Source organism: Aedes albopictus, chromosome 1 (assembly GCF_035046485.1).
Source record: "Aedes albopictus strain Foshan chromosome 1, AalbF5, whole genome shotgun sequence".
Lineage (NCBI taxonomy): Eukaryota > Metazoa > Arthropoda > Insecta > Diptera > Culicidae > Aedes > Aedes albopictus.
The window spans coordinates 76533065-76559699 of NC_085136.1; the positions used below are offsets into that span (position 1 = coordinate 76533065).

The window sequence follows — 26635 nt, forward strand, 5'->3', positions numbered from 1 at the left end:
TGTACTAACCATCACACCAGGTCCGCTCCACATTCAAGGATTCTGTATATAATTCCACCAGAGAACTGTTTTCAAATTATTCCTTCTGTGATTTGTCCAGGGACTCTCATAAGAATTCTACCAATTATTCGTGCTAGGATTCCTACAGGAAAATGCTTCAAAAATTCATTCTGGAATTCACATAGTTATCTCTTTTACACACCGAAATTTTGATGAGATTTCACTAGGAATCCATCCTCAAATTAACTTCAGAAAACCCTATAATTTCTCTAGGGATCTCTTCTAGAATTCCTAAGAGAATTTCTCCAGAGATTTTTTCTAGGATTTCTTCGAAAATATCTGCTAGGATTTCTCCTGGAGTTCCTGTTGGGATTCTTCAAGAAATTCCTTTTTAGATTTCTCCAGTTAATCTTGCTTGGAAATCCTTCAGAAATTCCTCTTGTCATTTTTCAGGAAATACTCCCGAATATTTTTCCTTGAATTCTTTCTGTAACCGTTTTAAATACTACGCCTGAGATTTTTCCGGGTCTGTCCGTAAACAGCTTAGGCTTCTGGGGGTAGCGGGGTGGTGTAGGCTTGTAAAGTAAAAGGGTCTATACAAACTCCGATAATGTTGTATGGACAAACGCCTACGAGGAGGAGCCCCAAAAATGAGTCTACGTAGTTTATGGACAGCGCCCAATGATTTCTGGTATAACTCATACATGAATTTTACCTGAGACTTCTTCTAGTATTCCTTATGTCAGAAATTCCCCATTTTTTAATGCAGAAATTCTTCCGAATATTCCACCAGGAGTTTGCAAAGAGGCGAGAGTCCTCCTAGAAGTCCTGCAATGTTTTCCTTGTGAACTCTTCTATGGATTCCATAAAGATTACTCACTTCAGTGATTTCACAAGTAATCATCTAAAATGCAAGAAAGAGTCGAGAACCTCGGGTCATCGCTGTATAATATGAAGCAACAGACCGTCGAAAAATACTCAATTTAATGATTGTCTTAGCTTCACAGAAGAATGTGTTGATTTCAGGGCACAGCTATGTTTGAGGCATCTGTGTTTGATCCCAGGTTCGGTACAGGCTTTATTTCTAAATAATGAAAATTTCTCGAATTTCTCTGAACATGCATCTGTCACAAAATATGCAAATGCAAAAACATCTTCGACACCGAAAATTCTCATAAAACTGCGAAAGTGGCTATAGAACACTAAGCTAGGTAGCAGAAACGGTTCCAAGAGGGATGTAATAATATATTTTAGATTAGTCTATTACTCACGCTTATTCACATGACACGTAGTGAATAATTCCAGAATCAACTAGTACATCATCGGATAGCTCGTGATCTCCTGATCAACTATGGCGAAGACGAAAATCTTTTATACGAAATATAGAATTTTAAAATTTTGTTAAGTGCCTAGTGCCACCTAGCGGATTATCCTAGAATCAACTAGTTCAATAACGTATGGTCCTTGGTGTCTCAACATTGCTGAAGACAAATTTGTTCTATGTAGTCTAATTCTTAAGATATACAGTGTCGGACAAAACAATAAGACCACCGGTCCTATTTCATACAAAATGACCAAGTTTGACGATATGGTACTCAGTTTCTAGTAAACCGATTTGGCTGAAAGAAGTACATATAGAGTCTCTGACCACCTAAACAACTTTGTCAAAAACGCTTGACGAAATACATGTTTTTTTGCACCACTGTAATCGTAATAATTACTGATGTCAAATATGTAGATGGTGTCCGGCCATTTGACCGAATGCCGTTTGGTCGAATTATGTTCAGAAGAATTCAGAGGAAGTTTTTGACATTCTAACTGCCAAAAAGATCATCAGAAATGTTTTTTTCTTTTAATCATAGGTTGTTCTTTCTAGTTTTACCATTCAATGATTCGTTGGCGTTGAAAATGAAAGTTTATCAAAGATTTTTCCTTCTTTGAATCATAAACGGAAAAATATATTAACCCAGCGAATAAGTTTCAAAAACTGAAATTTGCCTAAACAGCTTCAAGTTTTTACTCAGCATTGGGTTGTTTTCTTTCTCACTCCACACGAATGTTGTCAAAAACAGAGAGAGAAGAACCGACACGTCTTACCAGCTCCGTGGAAGAAGCCAAATTTGGGTTATCTTGATTTAACCCAAATTTGCGTCAAATAAGGTCTCTTCTGGGTGAAAATAACTTACCACTGGGTAAAATTTTTCGCGCCACCAAACGAGAACTACTTACTCACCACTATCGCTGTTTGACGCAAATTTGAGTAATTCCACTGAAAACCGGGATTGTGTCAACACAATTTAAATTTGGGTTAATTTGTAGTTCAGTGTAGGCTGTTCTTTCGAGTTATACTGATACGGACATCAGTTGCATGTTCACTTATTCATCATTCATTTTTCGGCCAAACGGCATCCGGCCAAATGACCAGTAACCCAAATAGATCACTGTACGCTGATGGATTAAAACTAGAATATGAAAAAATCTAAATTCAATGAAACCTATACGAAATGAGTGTTTCAAAAGGTTCAGTGGATACTTTTAAACACTATTTCTAAAAAAATAAAATAAAAACTAAAACAACAGTCTTAACTGGATCAACCTTTGGAAAGTTTTTATGTTTCATGAAAATGTCTGTGCGATATAAATATCAGTGTGTCAAAGTGTTCTCAGAGTAAAGTTTAGCAATTTTAACTTCTTGGCGAAGCATTTCACCCCAACCTCCCCATACGCCTAGATGGTTCGCTACTACTAGCTCTCATTTGCTCTCCCTACGTATCTCTCGCGGACGGTCAACACACTATTTAGAATATCGGTCGCGTAGTCACTCATCGCAGTTTCACTTCTGAACTCGGACGAGGTTTTTCGCACGCAAAAGTTGTCATCTCCGCGCGTTTAAACAGTTACGGTCATAAATCCAGTAGCTAGTGACAATCTGGAATCAATCCATCGACGACGACACGTCAGGTGACGGTGACGGAAAAAAGATCCGCGCGCGGTGTTCATGTGACCCCTAAAAGTATGTGATTTTTCCTGGAGGTTGAAAGTGATCGAAGCGGTAGGGAAAACACCACCCATCCATCGCATTGCCCATCGGTGGAATCGAGGGGGGTGAAAATCCTTACGTTCATGTGTGTATGAGTGCATTCGGTGAAAATTTTCCCCGTGATAACACGCAAAACCACCCCCTGGTCGAATAGGGGTTTTGAGGGGAGGTGGGTGGGGTGAATTGTGTACAATCGACGACACTTCGACGAAATCCTAATCCAATTTGCAGTAGAAAAATAGGAAGAAGAAAAAGTTTTTAGTGGAAACAGGCGGAAGATTGAAATTCGACGACGGGTGTGTGTTGCCGATGGAAGGCAATGAAAAACGAAATCAAAGCTAAAAATAATACAAAGTTTATTTTCTTGTTGGTCGGCGCGCGGCCGCGGCAGCGTCGCCGTCGTAGCCGTCGTCGTCGTTGTCAGGTCGGGAAAACCACCAAATCGGAAAATTGCCAACAACGGCCCAACGCGGGCGTGTGGTTGGTTGGTGTTCGGATTGGAGCGGTGTTGGGTGTTGTTGTCCACCGCTACTGGATAGTGGGTGAATAGGTGGCCTCTAAGTGGTCCAAGAAGCTCATTGTGTTTGAAAACAAGCAACGAAGTCGAAATTTGACTAGCTCAAATGATCGAAATTGTGTATGAAAGTGTCTGTTATACCCTGTGTTGTAGTTTAGCGATTGAACAATAAAAATGGACCAAAGCCGTTTTCCCATACAAACTAGTCAACTTGCCATATATCAGTAATTCCCCAGCCTATTGTTTCCATTTTTATGTGACGAACTATTTATCATTTAAATTTGTGAGAACTATTGAAAAAGTTCGGTGATAAAGGTGCGAGCTAAGAGATTCCTTCAAAAATTATAAACGAATTTTCTTAAAGAATTCCCTTGAAATTTCTCTTTGAATCACACCAAGTATTGTCCCTAGAAACTTACGCAGGAATTTATTCAGGAATCCCATCATTGATTCCACTAGAAAGTGTTCTCGTTTTCAGGATTATGTGGAGATTGCTCCCAGGCTTCTGGAAAGTTTCTGTGTAGTCTCCACAACATCTTCAGGTCTCCACAAAATTTTGAGAGGATAATCCTCAGTATCCTGTGAGGATTCTCCTCAGAATTCTGAGAAGATTCTCTTCAGAATCCTGAAAGGATTCTCCACAAAATTATAAGAGGATTTTCCACAGATTCCTGAAAGGATCCTGCACAGAAGTAGCATTCTCCTCAGAATCCTGAAAGGATTCTCCGCAGAATCTTGAAAGGATTGTCCTCAGAATCCTGAAAGGATTCTCCTCAGAATCCTGAAAGGATTCTCCTCAGAATCCTGAAAGGATTCTCCTCAGAATCCTGAAAGGATTCTCCTCAGAATCCTGAAAGGATTCTCCTCAGAATACTGAAAGGATTCTCCGCAGAATCCTGAAAGGATTCTCCTCAGAATCCTGAAAGGATTCTCCTCAGAATCCTGAAAGGATTCTCCTCAGAATCCTGAAAGGATTCTCCGCAGAATCCTGAAAGGATTCTCCTCAGAATCCTGAACGGATTCTCCTCGGAATCCTGAAAAGATTCTCATCGGAATCCTAAAAGGATTCTCCTCAGAAGCCTAAAAGGATTCTCCTCAGAAGCCTGAAAAGATTCTCCTCAGAAGCCTGAACGGATTCTGCTCAGAAGCCTGAAAGGATTCTCCTCAGAAGCCTGAAAGGATTCTCCTCAGAATCCTGAAAGAATTCTCCTCAGAATCTTGAAAGGATTGTCCTCAGAATCCTGAAAGGATTGTCCTCAGAATCCTGAAAGGATTCTCCTCAGAATCCTGAAAGGATTCTCCTCAGAATCCTGAAAGGATTCTCCTCAGAATCCTGAAAGGATTCTCCTCAGAATCCTGAAAGGATTCTCCTCAGAATCCTGAAAGGATTCTCCTCAGAATCCTGAAAGGATTCTCCTCAGAATCCTGAAAGGATTCTCCTCAGAATCCTGAAAGGATTCTCCTCAGAATCCTGAAAGGATTCTCCTCAGAATCCTGAAAGGATTCTCCTCAGAATCCTGAAAGGATTCTCCTCAGAATCCTGAAAGGATTCTCCTCAGAATCCTGAAAGGATTCTCCTCAGAATCCTGAAAGGATTCTCCTCAGAATCCTGAAAGGATTCTCCTCAGAATCCTGAAAGGATTCTCCTCAGAATCCTGAAAGGATTCTCCTCAGAATCCTGAAAGGATTCTCCTCAGAATCCTGAAAGGATTCTCCTCAGAATCCTGAAAGGATTCTCCTCAGAATCCTGAAAGGATTCTCCTCAGAATCCCGAAAGGATTCTCCTCAGAATCCTGAAAGGATTCTCCTCAGAATCCTGAAAGGATTCTCCTCAGAATCCTGAAAGGATTCTCCTCAGAATCCTGAAAAGATTCTCCTCAGAATCCTGAAAGGATTCTCCTCAGAATCCTGAAAGGATTCTCCTCAGAATCCTGAAAGGATTCTCCTCAGAATCCTGAAAGGATTCTCCTCAGAATCCTGAAAAGATTCTCCTCAGAATCCTGAAAGGATTCTCCTCAGAATCCTGAAAGGATTCTCCTCAGAATCCTGAAAGGATTCTCCTCAGAATCCTGAAAGGATTCTCCTCAGAATCCTGAAAGGATTCTCCTCAGAATCCTGAAAGGATTCTCCTCAGAATCCTGAAAGGATTCTCCTCAGAATCCTGAAAGGATTCTCCTCAGAATCCTGAAAGGATTCTCCTCAGAATCCTGAAAGGATTCTCCTCAGAATCCTGAAAGGATTCTCCTCAGAATCCTGAAAGGATTCTCCTCAGAATCCTGAAAGGATTCTCCTCAGAATCCTGAAAAGATTCTCCTCAGAATCCTGAAAGGATTCTCCTCAGAATCCTGAAAGGATTCTCCTCAGAATCCTGAAAGGATTCTCCTCAGAATCCTGAAAGGATTCTCCTCAGAATCCTGAAAGGATTCTCCTCAGAATCCTGAAAGGATTCTCCTCAGAATCCTGAAAGGATTCTCCTCAGAATCCTGAAAGGATTCTCCTCAGAATCCTGAAAGGATTCTCCTCAGAATCCTGAAAGGATTCTCCTCAGAATCCTGAAAGGATTCTCCTCAGAATCCTGAAAGGATTCTCCTCAGAATCCTGAAAGGATTCTCCTCAGAATCCTGAAAGGATTCTCCTCAGAATCCTGAAAGGATTCTCCTCAGAATCCTGAAAGGATTCTCCTCAGAATCCTGAAAGGATTCTCCTCAGAATCCTGAAAGGATTCTCCTCAGAATCCTGAAAGGATTCTCCTCAGAATCCTGAAAGGATTCTCCTCAGAATCCTGAAAGGATTCTCCTCAGAATCCTGAAAGGATTCTCCTCAGAATCCTGAAAGGATTCTCCTCAGAATCCTGAAAGGATTCTCCTCAGAATCCTGAAAGGATTCTCCTCAGAATCCTGAAAGGATTCTCCTCAGAATCCTGAAAGGATTCTCCTCAGAATCCTGAAAGGATTCACCTCAGAATCCTGAAAGGATTCTCCTCAGAATCCTGAAAGGATTCTCCTCAGAATCCTGAAAGGGTTCTCCACAGAATCCTGAATGGGTTCTCCACAGAATCCTGAAAGGGTTCTCCACAGAATCTTGAAAGGGTTCTCCACAGAATCCTGAAAGGGTTCTCCACAGAATCCTGAAAGGGTTGTCCACAGAATCCTGAAAGGGTTCTCCACAGAATCCTGAAAGGGTTCTCCACAGAATCCTGAAAGGGTTCTCCACAGAATCCTGAAAGGGTTCTCCACAGAATCCTGAAAGGGTTCTCCACAGAATCCTGAAAGGGTTCTCCACAGAATCCTGAAAGGGTTCTCCACAGAATCCTGAAAGGGTTCTCCACAGAATCCTGAAAGGGTTCTCCACAGAATCCTGAAAGGGTTCTCCACAGAATCCTGAAAGGGTTCTCCACAGAATCCTGAAAGGATTCTCCACAGAATCCTCAAAGGATTCTCCACAGAATCCTCAAAGGATTCTCCACAGAATCCTCAAAGGATTCTCCACAGAATCCTCAAAGGATTCTCCACAGAATCCTCAAAGGATTCTCCACAGAATCCTCAAAGGATTCTCCACAGAATCCTCAAAGGATTCTCCACAGAATCCTGAAAGGATTCTCCATAGAATCCTGAAAGTATTCTCCATAGAATCCTGAAAGGATTCTCCACAGAATCCTGAAAGGATTCTCCACAGAATCCTGGAAGGATTCTCCACAGAATCCTGAAAGGATTCTCCACAGAATCCTGAAAGGATTCTCCACAGAATCCTGAAAGGATTCTCCACAGAATCCTGAAAGGATTCTCCACAGAATCCTGAAAGGATTCTCCACAGAATCCTGAAAGGATTCTCCACAGAATCCTGAAAGGATTCTCCACAGAATCCTGAAAGGATTCTCCACAGAATCCTGAAAGGATTCTCCACAGAATCCTGAAAGGATTCTCCACAGAATCCTGAAAGGATTCTCCACAGAATCCTGAAAGGATTCTCCACAGAATCCTGAAAGGATTCTCCTCAGAATCCTGAAAGGATTCTCCACAGAATCCTGAAAGGATTCTCCACAGAATCCTGAAAGGATTCTCCACAGAATCCTGAAAGGATTCTCCACAGAATCCTGAAAGGATTCTCCACAGAATCCTGAAAGGATTCTCCACAGAATCCTGAAAGGATTCTCCACAGAATCCTGAAAGGATTCTCCACAGAATCCTGAAAGGATTCTCCACAGAATCCTGAAAGGATTCTCCACAGAATCCTGAAAGGATTCTCCACAGAATCCTGAAAGGATTCTCCACAGAATCCTGAAAGGATTCTCCACAGAATCCTGAAAGGATTCTCCACAGAATCCTGAAAGGATTCTCCACAGAATCCTGAAAGGATTCTCCACAGAATCCTGAAAGGATTCTCCACAGAATCCTGAAAGGATTCTCCACAGAATCCTGAAAGGATTCTCCACAGAATCCTGAAAGGATTCTCCACAGAATCCTGAAAGGATTCTCCACAGAATCCTGAAAGGATTCTCCACAGAATCCTGAAAGGATTCTCCTAAGAATCCTGAAAGGATTCTCCTAAGAATCCTGAAAGGATTCTCCTCAGAATCCTGACAGGATTCTCCTCAGAATCCTGACAGGATTCTCCTCAGAATCCTGACAGGATTCTCCTCAGAATCCTGGAAGGATTCTCCTCAGAATCCTGGAAGGATTCTCCTCAGAATCCTGGAAGGATTCTCCTCAGAATCCTGAAAGGATTCTCCTCTTGAAAGGATTCTCGTCAGAACCCTGAGAGGATTTTTTAAGAATCTTGAGATGATTCTCCTGAAAATTCTCCTCAAAATCCTGAAGATTTTACTCAGAATCCTGAGATCGCGAGAATTCTGAGAAGATTCTCCAGAATATTTCAAAATCTACAGAGCATTCTTCTAAAAACTCTGAGATGATTTTCCTCAGAATCCTGAGAGGATTCTCTTTAGGATCCCTAGGATTTTTGTTTTAGAATTCTGAGAGGGTTCTTCTCACTTCCCCACTTCCTTTTCTAGGGATTCGTCCTTGAGATCCACTAATTCCTTTACTTACCGTGCTTGCTTTCTAGAACACTATCGACTTTTACCGAACTCGATACAAACAGAATTAGTTGAATAAGATCCAAAGTTTTCAGAATATGATTGTAACTTCGATTGGTAAACCCAAATGCTAATCGCCTGAAAAGGCCGAGGTGCAGCCTCATACGGGGTATTTTTCAGAAATTCAATTTTTGGATTTTTCACAAAAAAATACAAAAAAATTTTGAAAGTGTTTCTAATAAGCTTTGGCATTTAAGTTGTTTGTTTTCATGATTTCCATCCATCAGAAGCTGTTACCGTTGGAATTTTCAAAGTAAAAACTTTCGAGAAAAAAAAAGGGAAATCTCTAAAGGCATTCCTGGATGAATTACTGGAGGAATTCTTGGAGAAAAATCTCGAACATCCTATAGCAATTTATAACCAACTTACTGAAAAAATGTAGGGCCTCACTCTAGAAATTTAACTGCAAAATTTTCAAGCAATTTCGCTTCCCTGAGAATTGCTCTAGGATTTCCTCTAGGAATCGCTCTATGTATTCCTCTTCGAATTGCTCGAAGAATTCCTCTATGAATTCCTTTAGAAAATTCTCTAGGAATCGCTTTAGGAATTTCTCTAAGAGTTATTCTAAAAATTCCTCTATAAATTCCTCTAGAAATTCCTTAAGGAATTCCACAGTTTTGTTCTAAGAATTGCACTAGGGATATCTTGAAATTTCACTAGGAATAACTCCTGGAATTTCTCTAGTAATTTATTTTGGAATTCCTCTAGGAATTTCCGTTGGAATTCCACAAGGAGTTTACCTAGGAACTCCATTAGGAATTCCTCTAGGGATTTCTCTAGGAAATCCATTGGGAATTTCTTTTAAAGCTCCGCCTGGAGGTTCGCTACGAAGTCCTCAAAAAAAATCACTAGGAATTACTAAAGGAATTTCATTAAGAATTTCATTAGAAATTTCAATAGGATTTCAACAAGGAATTTCTCCACGATTCTTCCCATGAATTACACTAGAATGTATTTTAGAATTCTTTTACGTTTTCGATCATAAATTTTCCGGTCTTCATACAATCGATGGACTAAATATGTTTTTAAATTCTTCGTATTTAAGCCAATTTTTGTATTAATACTTTCAGTCAAAGTTAAAAGCTTTGCGAAAAAAAACTGTACCTTACTTATATTATTTTTTATTGTTCCATAATCCGGGGTCAAATCGATCACTTCAGAACAAATCATACGTATCCGCTAGAAAATAAAATAGCCTTCTCCATTGACTTTTGTTCTTTTAAACCCGAATAACGCATTAAATCTTTTACAACTAGTCAATTCTACCGCTAAAAGGCAAAGTCAACTTTTGAAATTGCCCCCTAACAGCCTGAAGGTAGTCAATTTACTTCAACATAAGCGATTTCTACCACGATTTGCACCATTATTTCATCAATAAAAATGAAAACCGGATTATGACCCTTCCAGTAATTCCACCACGAATTTCACATGCAATTACTTAACAAAAAAAAAAAAACAAAAATCAATTTAAAAAATGAAATGATAAAATTAGCACCGCTGAGGAAGACACTAATGACTTGGCGAAACGTTGGACAAGTCATACACCTCCGTTTTCTCACATGAAAGTCTGTGTTGGCATCCCAGGTTAAACCAAGAGATATTCATTTTAATTGCATAAACAGAAGCAAAATGGTCTACTAACGACCCAAGCAACAATGTATGCTGAACAGCCGAAGTATTAGCTGAACAATATCTGGTTAATGGTGGCAATGGATGAACACAATGATAGCTGAAAATTGGTCTGAAGTGTGCCTTGTTCAACCTCGTTAATCAGCAATACATAGATGGCTAAATATCAGGTTGAATAGAATAGCATTCATCTGGGTAACCAGCTCTAAAACATACACCAACATGCAGAATTAATCATCTGTTGTTCAACCTTTAATCAAATAATTTTTGACAGCAACCCAAGCATGGTTTTCATGAAGTCCACATCGTTTCTTCAGCCTCAATACAGACTTAGTTCAACTTATGTTCTGAATAGTCAAGAACAACAAGTAATGCTCTTGTTTTCGAGGATATGTATACAATTGTGTGTAGTGTAGGTGCTAAGGTGAGTGAATATAAATCAGGAGGTCCGAGTTCCATTCCCAGTTTTGCCACAGATTTATTTATACATTCCTAAACATCTCTCCTGGAAATAGACGCAGCTAATGGTAAAAATTTGCTCACGAAAGTGTTTTTGTTTTATTTATACATTTTTGATAAATTTAATTGATTAGTGATTAACCGCATATTAAGCCTTAAATCAGCCTTCCAATGAAACTCAAATCAGCTAAAGGTTGAATAAAATCACCAAAATTAAATGTTCAAGAAACTGAATAAAGGATTGTACCTCTTGTGCTCAGCTTTTGTTCAAATGAAGGCTGATTTAAAATAGTTGGAGAAACGTTTGTACAGCATCAAATTGTTACCTGGGGAATTTTTCTTTGACTGAAACTAGTGCTTGATTCGATTTGTTGATTTTAAGTTTGATAGGTTTGCAGTTTTCCCACTGTGCGTTGGTTCCTATCTGACGAATTTTCATTCGATTTTTGATTGTATCCTCGTGTGGTACCCCGAAGGTTAACGGTGTGCGTGCGTGTGCGGAAGAATCTATGCTAGGGGATAAGAAGCCTCACACGAAGACCTGGTGGTACGGAGGGACAGGAATGTGCGTGCAAATTTTTCGGGTTTTCCACGCGTCCGTCGCCCTTCGTTCATCGTTTTTCATCGTCGTCTTCGTGGTCGTCGTCGTGACTCGTGGTTTGCATTGGAATTTTCGGGTTTCCTATTGCCTACTAGATGTGGCAGCAAGAAATAGTGGAATGGGAATGTGATCTAGTGGAAGGAAGAACGCTCTCTGAATTCAAGGCGTGTGGTGTTGTTGCTGTTGGTAGAACATCGTTCGAAAACGAAAAGTTGGTGTTTTTCCAAAATTGGATTTCGGTGCTGGGAAAGTGAAAACGGTGTGTCATCGTCGTCCGATGGGGTGGATAAATGGAAATCAACCTGTCTGTATTTCGGGACAGGGGCAAGCAAGTGTGTTTTCTGTAGTCAATGCTGCTACGTCTGTGTTGGTGTTCGAATAAAACACGACAACAATGTCAATAATTCTACTAGAGAAAGTCGAAGAAAGGGGTGGCCCTGCCATAACACCAATAGTTGTCTCAGCTGAATGATGGGGTTTTGTGTGTGCGTCGTTGGTCACTTGTTATGACCTACATTTCGGGGTTGCGTTGAACAACGCTGTAATCGAGACATCTCTCTTTTCGGATGTGTTGTGTAGATCTAAGCAATCCGAAATGGGCTTGGTGTTTTACGTGTGACATGTTGACTGATTTGTGTGTTTTCAGGCGACGGATTCGCGTGCAGCAATGTAGGGCGTGCACTACGGCCTACTGGTGTAGAACAACAGTAGGCCGTTATTTACGGCTATAACGAAACCAAACAAAGAGTAATTAATTGAGAACATTGAACGAACCTTAAAAACGAGTTATATTTTAAAAGGGTCTCTAACGAGCCTGGATGAAACAAAGAGTAGCACCACATAACATTAGTGGAACTAATATGTAAGAGCGAAGGAAAAAGTTGTATCCTTTTCCAGCACGCGAAACTGTAATACATACACAGCTAATCGCGTTCGGTAATTTTTACCGAAATCTCAACCGCTGAGCGTTCGGTAATGGATTTTTAACGAAATTCTGTGAAAAATTAACAAATTTCGGTAAAATGTTATCGTTTATCTGTCAAACTCTAACGAATTTCGGTAAAAGTTGCTATCTTTACCGATTTTTTCCTGTAAAACAAACTTAACGGTTGAGATTTCGGTAAAACATTACCGAAGTCGGTGATTTTTTCTAACTGTGTATGTTGAAAGTCGTTTCAACGGGAATCAATCTCCGAAAAGTTATTCTCCAACAGGCACTGAATTAAAAACACAATCAGCTCGTTTTTGGGATAATATAATTTTCCTGCGGGCAACATATTGATAGAGAACAGATATAAACAAAACTTATGAAATAGAAGGCACGATATTTTAAGCTATAGAGTTTTTCAGAAGTGATCCGTGGGATTTGTTAGGCGAACCCCTAAGCAACATATTTTTGTTATGCGGCTATGGTTTTTCACTCAAATTTTACGAGGAACCAACCCTCCGAAGACCGCAAAGCGATCTAAAGCATGTGGAAAAAGTTATTGATTGAAAACCGAATGGCATGCCAACGCTGTTTAACATGTAAGGAATAACAATAAATAATAAAATCTCGTCATTTTATCGATCGGGTGAGGCCTAATAACTTTTTCCACGAACGTCGCATCGGTTTGCGGTCTTCGGAGGTCTGGTTCCTCGTGAAGTTTTCTACAGAAATCATTCATCGACTTATTTTTTTGGGATCTAGAGGTGACTCCTAGCGATTTTTCTTTGCAGATGTAAAATTTCCCCGTAGTAAATCGTATGCAAAACTAAGAATGGCGGGCGCTAAAATATAGTTTTTCCGATCGATCTGAAATTTTGCACAGTTTATATGGGACCAAAGTGGAACTCAAAAAGTATACAGGAGTTAGAGTTTTTCATTTTTTTGTATTTTCCCATCTAAACCGAGCTTTTTGGTTTTATAAGCATTCGGTGTTATAAATCGTTTTGACTGATTGCAATTTTTGACATCCATCCAATTGGATATCACCCTCTGCTCAGCCCAGCATTTCAGGTCCATTTTTATTGTGCAGTTTGATATACCGCAGAATGGTTCTGGGCCAGCAAACTGTAAATTGGAACCACTTTTAGCAAGCTCGTTCCATTCAATGCCACAGTGACCTGGAACCCAGTATAAGTTTACTGAGTTCAGAAAGAAAGAATGCATTCCCAGACAAGCTTTGAAGTACATTTCTAGACGAACATTTGAAAAGGGCCTATCTGCTTTTTGTAAACAAACATGTTTCTGTCTCTGCAGGGCCCATCTGCATCCACCCACGCATATCAACACCCTTATCAGATAGCTTGAAGAACACTCTTTCTGATAAGTGTGTTGTTGTGCGTTAGTGGATGCAGATGGGCCCTACAAAGACAAAACATGTTTGTTTACGTAAAGCAGATAGGCCCTTTTCAAATGTTCGTCTAGATTTATAAGCGCACAATGCTTTTAGTGCAGCTTGACTATCTGAAAAAATACAAATATTTGCATATCTGTATTTTCTCTCAAGGCATATATTTGCGCATTTCAAAATAGCAAGAATCTCTGCTTGAAACACCGTAGGATAGTGTCCCATCGCCACTGATATTTGTATTCCAGGGCCGTAGATTCCTGCTCCCGTTTTTATTCCAACTTTTGAGCCATTTGTGAAGAATTTGGTTGATCTTTGACGAACAGTGGGACCTCTGACTTCCCAATCTGCACGAGTTGTTTCGTGCAACTTGTAAGGAACATCATGGTTCTCCACAGGTTTCATCCAGTCTTTAATCATTTTCATTACTGGCCTATTTTGGAAGTATTGTGAAATGCTCAGGTGACCTACAAGATCACCTGGCATAAACTTTTCAACTCGTTCAAGTCGCAGCAATTCCTTTTCTGCTTCTAATTGCACGTACTCGTGCAAAGGTAGCAGATTGAGAATCGCATCTAATGCTTTTGATGGAATGCTGCTCATCGCTCCTGTAACAGCAATGGACGCAAGACGTTGAATGTTTGCAAGCTTTGATTGCGTGCCCGAGCAGAAGGGAATACCTTACAAATACTATGAAATGAACAACCTGTGGACTAGACTAATACTTGAAATTGTCATCACCATGTTGTTCTACGAAATGTCTTGAGAACATTACAATAACAATTGGAGGTATTTGAGCAGCTTTTGGTATTTACGTGGTATTAAATGATTAACAGGACAAATAACTGAAGAACAGGTTTTGTTATTACGTCTTGGAGCTATCGAGAAAATGTTCAATTTAATACTAAGATATGTTATTTCTTTGATAATACCTTTTGATACCTTTTGGATAACAAATGCAGCCATTGAAATTTTAGGTATGCATTCATTATTGCAATAACTAGACCTGTTATTTGGCAGGTGCTATTCATGCAAAATTATGGTATTCGTTTCTGTTATTTTGCCTCTTATGTCCAGCTAATGAAGGTCATATCGAGGTATGATAGTATTTAAGATCACTGGCGTAGCCACGGAGGGGGGGGGGTTTTAGGGTTAACACCCCCCCCCCCCCCCCCCAGAGCCAAAATTTCTGGAACAAATTTCTAGTATAAAATGCTTTGTGATGAAAAAATTCCTAAAAAGGCGCACAGAGCTATTTCTTTGGCTGAAAACGTTTTTTCCACCTTTGTTACTAGCGAGTGAAGTGCCGTAACCGTTGACTTACCAGATTGATGAGCAAACTGGAAGTCAGACAGTGGATGCTCTTTTATGTAAGAAGAATTGATAAATTATTTCAAAACCTTTTTCATAGTCTTCAACAAAACTGAGAAAGACTAATTGGTCTATATGCTTTCGGATGCGTCTTGTCTCGCTTCCCCTTTTTTGGTATAAAGATAACTTTTACAAGTCTCCATTTTGATGGAACGTAATTCAATCTCAAACTAGCCTTGAACATCTCAATTAGTGATGGAACCAACACCGCTTCTCCGTTTTGAATCAGTGCTGGAAATATCCCATCAACTCCTGCAGATTTCAAAGGCTGAAAAGATCTTATCGCATTTTCCACTCTGGCCTTCGTGAAGATTTGATCAGCTAAATCTGAGACGGTGTTTACTGTACTATTTGACTCCGTTGAGTTTATACTAGGACATCCTTCACCTTCCAGAGATATAATATCATTGGAATCCACATTTAGAACCGAACCTGGAAAATGGGTTTCCATCATTAAATCCAAAGTTTCACGAGGAGTTTTGGTAAAAGCTCAATCGTCACGCTCCAGATTTCCCAATTCCTTTGCATGATCTTTTGCAAGCGTTTTTTTGTAGTCTAGCAGCTGCAGGAGTACTGTTTATGTTTTCACATGTCAGCACCCAAGATTTTCTTTTAGATTTTCGTATTTCATTGTTGTACTCAGTCAGGGCTTTCCTATACTGAGTCCAATCTCCCGTTTGTTTCGCTCTATTGAACATTTTACGAGAAAATTTTCTTAGGCGATCAAGTTTAAAGGTCCACCATGGCACGTCTCTACCGTATGCGTGATAATGTTTGCACCATCGTCAAATAAAATTCCAGTTTGACTTGTGAAGACAATGTATTGGTTTTATTTGCAGGCATTTAAGCTATTACTCATATCCTAGTAGGCTGTGAATAAAAAGTGTTGATTTTCTTAGTTTTACACTTGCATAATGACTAAGTGGCAACCTAGCTCGTGATTTGTCCACGCGCAAATGTCGAAAAGTATCCGTGGTAGTGTCAAAGTCAAGATTAACAATTTTTGAATTTATTTTTTTATTTTGACATTGCATAATGGTGTAGACATTGGCACACAAACAAAAGTTGTAATGACTATTGATTCTGGAATTTGGTACGGATCGATAGTTTTTCGGAAATCGAAAAAAAAACGGAGGTTGCGTTCGGGCAAATTCAAGACTTTCTTATATGGCGCTACTCGTAGCTCCTGGATGTTATTGGTAATAATGTAAGTTTTTTTTCTATGGTCGAAGGATCATAAAGGCCACCGTAATTTTCCTTTTCGATATGCCATGCCGTTAAGTCGCTGATTTCGCGTTTCTTTGCCATTTTTCTCATTGAGCGCATATAATTCACCCAAATCTTATTTTTGGTGGCAGCGATAGCTTTCTTAATCCATGTTAACCTTGGACGACCAGTGGACACCTTCGGGAATAGTTGCTCTTGCTTTTTTTCGGTCTAAGACTGTTTTATGGTTCTCCTGAACACTCCTGAAATGTCTTTTTTAACATTTGCGCGTGGACAAGTCCCGACTACCGCTGCTACCCCTTCATGGTGCAAATTTTAAACTTAAGAAATCGGATTTTTTTACCCGCAACCTACTGTGATATGATTTAGATCTTACGTACATGCAATAAAAACCAAGACATTGTGTGTACAGGTGATATGGGTACCTTATTTGTACGATGGTGCAAACATTATCACGCATACGGTAGTAGAAGACGATTGTATGGTGGGACAACTGCTGTTAAAGGAATTGATGATACTTTCATTTACTCTTTGACAAAATGATTCCAACTTTTGGGTTGAATCGATAGTTTCCCCCATTGTAAATGAATGCGAATTCAACAATTCTACATATTGATCCCAGTTTGTCTTCCTGGGATTTCTAAATGCAGTTCTAGAATAATCTCCACCGCTCCAATTGAAGATATAATGTGTTTATGATCAGATAGAAAAATCTCATCTGACACGTGCCAGTTTGTGATCCTTTCAAAGATTGCAGCATTGCACAGTATTAGATCCAAGACCTCTTGTCTGATTGCATTTAAGAAAGTAGGTTTATCACCATTATTGCAAATGTCTATATTGTTCGAAGAAAGATACTCTAATAGTGACTCACCTCGACTGTTGATATCCGTACTACCCCAAACCGTGTGATGCGCATTGGTGTCACAGCCAATGATGAACGATTTGTTGTTTTCCTTACAGAATTGAACAAATGATGCGATCTCAGGAGGAGGTACCTCAGGAACATCACCAGGAAAGTAAGCTGAAGCCACAGCGGTCTCAGTTTTACCCCTAGTGGTTGGTACCTCTACCATCTCTCTCTCTCTTCTTGACGTAACGTCCTCATTGGGACAAAGCCTGCTTCTCAGCTTAGTGTTCTATGAGCACTTCCACAGTTATTAACTGAGAGCTTCCTCTGCCAATGACCATTTTGCATGCGTATATCGTGTGGCAGGCACGAAGATACTCTATGCCCAAGGAAGTCAAGGAAATTTCCTTTACGAAAAGATCCTGGACCGACCGGGAATCGAACCCGTCACCCTCAGCATGGTCATGCTGAATACCCGTGCGTTTACCGCCTCGGCTATATGGGCCCTGGTACCTCTACCATGCCTTCTGTTAAACTCTGTAAAAGACCCACGTTTTACGTAATAGGACAGCAGTTCTGGGAGAATCTTGTTGCTCATCATAATAGTAGTTTACGCAACAAGGTGCAGAATGACGATTTTTACAGCACGAGTCGTACATTTATCCAACGAGGCTTGCCGAGTTGGATAATTACGACGAGTGCTGGAAAAATCAAGTTCTGCACCGAGTTGCGTACAACGTTTTTTGCAATTTCATAAATTACTCTTGAGGATAGTTTTTAACAAAACTTTTCCATCAAACTGCACACTGATGTTCATAGCCATCTTCAAGAAAATCTGAACATAACAGGTTATACTGTGCAGTAGTCACATTTTTTCAAAACTGCGTCCAGAAAGCATCAAGAAGTGGACCAAAACTGAAAACAGTGCTGTAATGGTTCATTACGCAACGCAAAGCAGTGCTGTAATGAACCATTACAGCACTGTTAATTTGGTGTGGGAAAGTAGGCCTTTTCCTGTCAGATTTGCGTGAGGTAAAACAGCCTATTACGATGAGAAATTGCAAAAAATAGTTTACTATTTTGTGTTAGAACACCAAGAATCTTTCGTTTATTGGACCATGGCTCTTGAATAAGCGCCACTTCCAGTCATTCTTTTTTATACCTTCGACTCAACACAGCAGAAGCACCTTTTGCGTGATGAAGGTTGACCTGTACAAACTTGATTCCAGTCATGAAAATATACATTTACTCACTTTTGTTAAGCCGCGGAATTGAGACTTAAGAAAAGTAGCCAATTATCCCGGAGACAAATAAGGTCCGCTGCGTCATTGCTCCGTTTAACACAGTAAGGGCAAAAGTACTGTGGAGGGTGCCCTGGTACTCCACAGGCACCGTTAGCGGCAAGGTTTTTATTAGATCCCCCTAACCATTCATTCCTTGACACGGTACGCATTCAGCCGCTTGACACCGTGAATTAGGGGTCACCTGTTAGTGGACTCTTACCACCGGAACAGACGGTCCGTAGTGTTATTCTTAGACAGTTGAAGGAACTGCTACCGACACTACACGGCTATCTAGGCTGATCGGGAATAGAAATTAATATTGATGATCAACTTCTTTCGAGCCCGAACAGCCGGAAAGAAGCAGAATACGAACCAGGCATTAACCAAGATAAAAACAAGAAAAAAAATCACCCAAAATCTCAACACTACTCCACCCAGACTACGACAAATAATCCCCATGCATAGGTTCGTGTTGATGCGTATTACCCGTGGAACCCAACTCGTGGGTGGATTCTCCCTTTTGAAAAGGGTCGTCATCCAGTCTGTATGAACGTTTATTTGCGTCGTCATACATGTACAAGTGCACAGAGTGCGCAGGCAACAATTGCACTGTAATGATTCCAGTGGGAATCGAAATAGGTGCCGTGAGGCGATAAGGCAGGAGGGGAAGTTCAAGGTCACATGCCGCCGTTAAGTGGATTAACTGGGATGGACCGTATGTATGTTACTTCTGTGTTCTATTCTCCACTAGGTAAACCTATGAAAACGTGCGTAATGGACGGACACGGCATTAAAACGAACCGCTTTGAAGTTCTTTTTCTCTCTGGATTTTGCTGTCCGACATTCCGTATAATTCCGCATTCCACGTGACGAAACGGAAACGTAGACAATACATTGTGTCAGGTCTCCAACGAACAAACGGGACAATACGAATTAGCCGCCGGTAAAGATCAATACCTATACCTAACAACACACTCCATCGCATCGATTGTTGCCCGGATGGCTTGGATGGGTTCAGTATACTTGTGGATCGGTTGATTAGCGAGTGCTCGCTAATCAAAGAGTCTGAGCTGGACATGGACAGACAACCACAAAAGCGATCAACAAGATCTGCGCAAAACCGAGTGGCATCGGTCCAAACATGATTAAACTTCTGAGTCAACTGCTTGACTTTGGCCAATTCTGACAATAATTAATCCTGCTAATTTCGCAGCCGAAAGAATATCATTATTTTAAGCATCCAACCCACCACACCGGTGGACGTTTCTAGGTGGGTTCGTTTGTGTCTCCCGAGTCGCTTCGTCGATTATTATTATTATTGCGGGAGGTATATAAATGTTTTGTTGTTTACATCATCACCCCGTTATAGAACGTCAACACGATCCGCGCTGCACACAGGCCTGGCCACGTTTGCGCTGCGATGGTGGTCATTGAAGCGCGGGATGACCATTGGGATGAGGGATGGTAGCTACATGTAGGTGAGACGTGCCTGACGATATGGTTGGTTATGCAATCGCGAAATAGCGATCTGCACGAACGGAACAGCGGAAATTGTTCTGAACTCTCGTCCCAGCCAATGCAATGGTGTTCCCCCCAGAGAATGCGAGCTAGGGCAGGGCAAACACGCGGACGGAATGCCTAGAATATAGGTAGATGTCGGCAACCCCTGTGTGCAACTGTGAGTGAAGAGGAACTACGCGTCCAATTTGTATATAAGCAGAATCGACAGGCTAGTTTGCTAATTTTCTGGGATGGTTAGAATTGCAATACAGAATATTTTGTTGAACTGATGCCTGAGTAGGCTATGATTTGTTACTACATAAACTGCTATGAACGTAAACATTGAAGGGTGTCCCAAAATTGCACATAGTCAGAAATCTTGGGGACTCACCCTACAAAAGATACCTAAGGAGGTATTCATGCGAAGACAAAATTAACAAAATCAGCGAGGAAAGTTAGAAAACCTTGAAAATGTTAAACAACTTTTTGCAGAGAATATCTCAATAAAAGGCAATAGGCAGTACAATATTATGTTTGCAGTGAGATCTAGTTTATTATCGAATCCTTTTTTATTGAACTTAGGTTGACCGTACATTTCAATGGTTGCTCCTCCGAGATTGATCTGATGCAGTATGAATTGCACTGAGATCCAAATAAATAGGGACTACGCACTTCACTTATTCTAGCAATTAAAGTAGCTCATGCTTCTTCTTCTTTTTCTTTATCTTCTGTACGACTCTTCGTTCCCACTGGAATTTGGCCTACCTCTTTCCAACTTGGTGTTATTGGAGCACTTTTTTCCAGTCATTGCATTAATTAGTATAAGAGATTGAGGAGACTTGATCTCTAATCAAAAACAGTTTTCTTCTAGCATATTTTTTTTCAAAACTACATCTGGACATAACGCAATGCTTTAGCTACAAGTGATTTCGGTTGTGCGTTGAATTATTTTTAACAGCTGATGGTTTGTTTACAGTCCTTCATAAATCTTTTAGACAATTCTGAAAAAAAAACAATAATATTGTGAAAATTGAACCAAATCATGTCAAAATTTCACAACACATAGTTTGAAGAAAATACTATCAAACATATTTATCCTAATAATGTGGTTATAAAAACCTATTATTTAATGCAGCTTAGTATACACAACAGTGACATGGAGAGACCTGGTCCCTCGAGGATTACACAAACATTATTTGAAGGAAAAAATATAGGGTAGGTAATCAAAAGTTGAACCAAATTGCAGCTTTCCGAAGTAGCGCAAATTTTGAGTGTTTTTTTCTCCCACATGGAAATAATTTGCTACGGCAAAATTTTATGTACATGAAAGCCACGGGTATAAGCTTTCTGTTAAGTGGTAAAAAGTTTGTATTTGCCCCGAATTTCATTGAAAAATTCGATTATTCTTCAACAGTGATTTTAATCTTAATTTGAACCAATTTTAATCTTAATTTGAACTACTGGCGGCAGCAGCTCGAGCATCTCCCACAACAGCAAATTTCATGCTGAACAATAGAAAAACACATGGATCTGCTAATTCCCATAACTATTTTTCATTAGGCAGTGGAATTTCAACTAAGAATGTTTTAAACTCTTCAGGAACTTGGAAACTAAATTTGGAATTTTTCATCCCCCAAGAGTAAACAAAACAACCACTAGCGCAGTCTGTTGGCCAACACTGGAAGCTCGCCCCCGTTTACTAGTTCAAATTTAGATTACAAATGGTTCAACTTAAGATAACATTCTCCAAGTAAGAATTACTTAAATTTGATAATTTTATGACAAATAATGCGGATTATTATTCGGTTGGTCGATTCTACGATAAATAAGCTTTCATTTGACGTGTTCACATATTACGTGTGATACAATGCATGAGCTGTACGAGTGCACCGAAAATGTGCTTTCTCTTGGGGGAAATGGGTGAAATCACAGTGATTTTTCAATTGCCTGTTTTCCATGACAAAAACGATTTTTTCAATGATTTTAAAGTCCTTGTTATCAGGTTATATTACGGAAAACTGTTTAACATCTTTTTCGGAACAATATTTGCCTAAAAAGTACGTCGTTTTAATGAATTTCGAAATGGTTCAAATTAAGATTACAATTTGACTAGTTCAAAGTTTGATTTCTTACCCTATTGTGATTCAAGCACAATGATATAATATGCCCAGGGAGTCGAGAAAATTGTCCCGACCGGACGAAACTTGAATCGAACCCGCCGTCTCCGGATTGGCGACCCATAGCCTTAAAGTAGCTCATGCATGATTTATCAATAACGGGGTTGGCCAAGTCCTTACAGTCAGTTGAGAAGAGAAAGGAATGTTAGAGTGTGATAGTTGTTGCTGCTAAAGACCGAGAACACTCTGCGTCCCCACAGCACGGATAGGATGTTTGTTATGGGGTGAAGGATTGGAGATCTTTTCACCTTTGGTCGATGATGGGACCAATGGATAGGTAATATTTTTAATTGTTATTTAACATGCGAATATACATGAGTTGTGTATGGAGAGAATAAAGCGAGAAGGAAAGTAGATGAAAAGATACAAAGTAGGAGGAACGGGACGGGTCAGGGAATGAAACCAGGACCTTTTGCATACAAATCAAATGCATTAGTCACAAGACCACCAAGCCCGTCGTATTTGCTATTGAATATCTATATCAAGTTAACAAATAAAGCCTTCACACCAATAAATGTCACCATCATTCTTAAACACAATCAAGTCAAACACCTGTTTTTTTATTCTTAACCGCTTAAACTAATTCTAGACGATCATTTGAAAAGGGCCTATCTGCATTGCGTAAACAAACATATGTTTGTCTCTGTAGGGTCTATCTGCATCCACCCAGGCACATCAACACCCTTATCAGAAAGAGTGTTCTTCAAGCTATCTCTTAAGGGTGTTGATGAGCGTGGGCTCTGCAGAGACAGATACATTTTTGTTTACAAAAAGCAGATAGGCCCTTTTCAAATGTTCGTCTAGAATTCATAGCTCTATTGACCACTTGGGCACTACGTGAGGGATTCTTCTTCTTCTTCTTTTTCTTTTTTTTCTTTCTGGCTTTACGATCGCATTGGAACTTGGCCTGCCTCTCTTCAAGTTAGAGTTCTTTGAGCACTTCCAGAGTTATTAATTGAAGGGCTTTCTTTGCTTGTCATTGCATGCTTTTTATTTGGGGGCTTCGTTGCCGTGCGGTTAGGGTCATCAGTCGTCTACCCATTTCGTAAGCCTTGGAGTGTGGGTTCGATTCCCGCTCCAGTCTGTGAAAACTTTTCGTCAAACGGAAAATTCCCCACTAGGTGCCGCTAAAATTGAGAATTTTTGACTCCCCCCCCCCCCTCTCCCCTTCGTACGGTTTTTTTTCCAATACTTAATACATTGCTTGTCACACTTTCACAAACCGAATCCTCAACCCACCAACACCAAACACCTTTGGTCCAAAAACCATAAAAAACAACAAAAAAAAAACAAAAATTTGCATATTTTTAAACCCAAAACACAGTTTGGCCCTTTCAACGTATTTTTTCTTAAAACTACAATTCAATAGTTTTCAAACAAAAAAAGGAAGTATTAAATCGATTTGTCAACTGGTTATGAAGTTATGATTTTTTGAAAATTCTTAGTTTTTATCAACTTTGATTTTCAGGACCACTCTATCTGAAAATTGGTCACTCTAATGACAAAATAAAAAAACGGGTCTATTTATTTTCGAAGAACTACGAACCCACCAAGTTTCACAACAATTGGAGTTGCCCTATATTGTTTGTCTATGGCATGGCTGAATAAAACAATCGCAACATTGATTTGTGTACCGCTATCTTGATGATACCATCTTGGACTGGTCATCATTCTTAGACTTCGGACGTTTTCCTTATAGCATATTGCATGCATTTAGAACCTAGAACTGCATCAAACAGCAGCCATCTTGGATTTTCTGGTCATCGCTTTTGAGCCCTATCCATCTTCGCTGTTCCAAATATTATAAATAATGTCCCGATTTTACCATCCCCTCTTCGAAAATGTTCTTGAATTTTGATCCGCCATCTTGAATATTCTCATTGTCATTTTTGGACTCCGAACATCTTCCCCATACCATGTATACCCAAATTTCATGATTTTAGAGACATAAACTCCATCTTGAATTTTGTGCCGTAATCTTGGATATTCTGGTTGCCAGTTCTGGACTCCGGATATCATTGCAATTCCTAAGTGGTCCCCCACGGGGCCTAAAGTTCTCCAAAATTGTATGGAGTCAAAATAAATCTTGCATTTTTTTCGACGAAAAAATACACTATTCTACTGAAATCGGTGATTTTAGGACTCTAAAGGGCCAAAAATGCGGCCTGAATCGCGATATCTCTTTTCGTTTTTGAGTTATCCACGGTGTGTCTGGTAGAACAAATTTATTACAAAAAAATGGGCATCGCTAATTTTTACGCTACGTGAAAGTTGACGCTACCAGCTTTCATTCAAGCCCAACATCGAAATATTCCATCGGGGGAACTTTTTCATTACAAAAATTGGGTATGTTTGTTAAGTAGAAATAGGGATTAATTTGGAACCGTGCATTTTGTATGGGGAAAAACAGTATTCTGAAAAAGTTGTTCGGGATCCCTCGGTGGATTTTTTTTGAGGGACCCTGCAAATGAAAGCTGAAAGCCTCTATTTTTGAATAGCGAAAAATTTGACGATGCCTATTTTTTTGTTATAAACTTTTCCCATACACACGCCGTATATCGGACAAAATATGACAGGTTTCCTCAGGGATCTCAAAAAATGGTCAAAATGTTCATTTTTAGGTAGTTTTTCGTCAATAACTCAGAAACAAATAGATATCTCTGAGCACAGTGTATTTTTTCGTCGAAAAAATTTCACGATTTTTTTGACCCCATACAATTTTTGAGAACTTTAGGCTCCGTGGGGGACTATTAGCCTTGAGATACGGACTTAAAATTCTGGCATGATGGTTTTTTAGCTAAAACGATCGTTTTGCAATATTGAACTTTTAACATTTCCAACTTTTGCAAAAATGTGGGCGGCCTAATGACGATCCTATTCCCCTACCTGTTTTTTATCCTTCCTATCTTTTATTCCTTTACCTCTCACTTGGGCAGATAATGAATAGGCTCGTGTTAATGGCGATGACACAAATTCCCCAAACAGAGGGGAACGTGCCTCTTGAGCCGAGATAGAGCACGTAGCAAACTTTTCGGAGACGAGTCATAATCTTCACAGTATAACTGTATCGCCGATGATGTTTTCGTTTGACGACTTTATCGTTATCGACAATAATAAACTATACCAGTCATCAAATTGATCGTTGGTAACGGTAATTTATCAATTAACAACCTTGAAACGTTCAACCTGGAATTCCACCAGACGTTCCACCTGAGATTCTTACAGCGGATCCACGTAGGCTTCCTCCAGGAGCACCATCAGAGCTTTTTCCAGGACTTCCTTTTGGAATTTTGACTAGGAATTTCGCCTGGGATCTGGGGTTTTTGCAGGATTTTTACCTTGGACTCCTCCAGGATTTCCACCTGAGATTTCTCCAGGAGTCCCAGCATAGTGATTCCTACAGATTTCCCACCTTGAATTTCTGGAATTCCTTCAGTAATTTCACATGAGATAGCTGCAGGAGTTTCACCTAGAGTTTCTCCTGAAGTTCCATCTTGTTTTTTTTTTATCAGTAGTTCAATCTGGGATTCCTTCTGGAGTTCCATTTGTATGTTCCTAGGGATTTCCTAAGGATTTCTATAGGAGTTCCACATATGATTCCTATAGGTTTTCACCTTGAACGAGTTGAAGGGTTGCTCCTGAAATTCTTTCAATAGTTCTACCTGGAATTGCTTCCCAGAGTTCTACCTGAGATTTCTCCTGGAATTCCACCTGGATTTGCTACAGCACATCCATTTTGCATTGTTCTAAGACTTCCGTCTAAGATTCCTCCAGAAGTTTCACAAGGGATTTTTCTATGAGTTTTACCAAAAATTCTTCTAGAAGTTCTACTAGGAATTCTTTCGAATGTTCCACCTGTGATTTCTTCAGGAGTTCTATCAGTGGTTTTTCTTGCAATTTCTTTTAGGATTCCTCCAAGAGTTCCACTCCGAATCCCTACAGGTGTTGCACCTGGGATTTCCCCAAAAGCTCCACCTAGGATTCCCGCAGGAGATCTATCTGGAAATTTCTCCAGGAGTGCCGTTTGGGATTTTTTCAGAAGTTTCATCTGAGATTTCTGCAGGACTTTCACATGTGATTTTTATGGTTTCCACCTAGCATTACCCGAGAGGTCTAACTAGTAATGCTCAAGAAGTTCTACATGGGGTACCACTAGAAGTACCATCTGGGATTTCTCCAGGACTTCAGGATCTTTGATTCTGCAGAAGTATCACCTGAAATTGCTCCAATAGAGTCTCCAGCATTAATTCCAGAAATTTCTCGAAGAGCTCCTCTGCATATTACTTCAGAGTTTTCGAAAAATTTCTTTTAGAATTCGTCCGAAAATTTCTCCAAACATTCCAGGAACCTCTCATGTATTAATATTGGAGTCATTACAGAAATTTCGACGTGAATACTTCCACAAGTTACTCAAGAAATTATTACAAATTTGTTCAAATGTTACAAACGTTTCTTTTTAAGATTCAATTACGCATTTCAGTGCATCTCCTGATAATCCCTCATGCTCAGAACATCCCTAGAAGAGAGTACTTTCAGAGATTCTTTCGTAAACT

At 39.8% G+C, this 26635-nt stretch overlaps 1 protein-coding gene across 3 annotated transcripts in view; it reads left to right on the forward strand.

Moving 5' to 3' along the window:
• LOC109422047 (uncharacterized) overlaps positions 1-26635 on the forward strand; it is an 88891-nt gene that overhangs the window by 42951 nt on the left and 19305 nt on the right. The window contains exon 1 of one of the 3 annotated variants that reach the window (XM_062844879.1): positions 2809-3052. The exons of 1 other annotated variant lie outside the window; for it this stretch is intronic. The gene's annotated coding sequence lies outside the window, so the exon portion shown is untranslated. Of the gene's footprint in view, positions 1-2808; positions 3053-26635 lie in introns of those variants that run through there. One more of the 3 variants, XM_062844880.1, reaches the window with a different exon arrangement.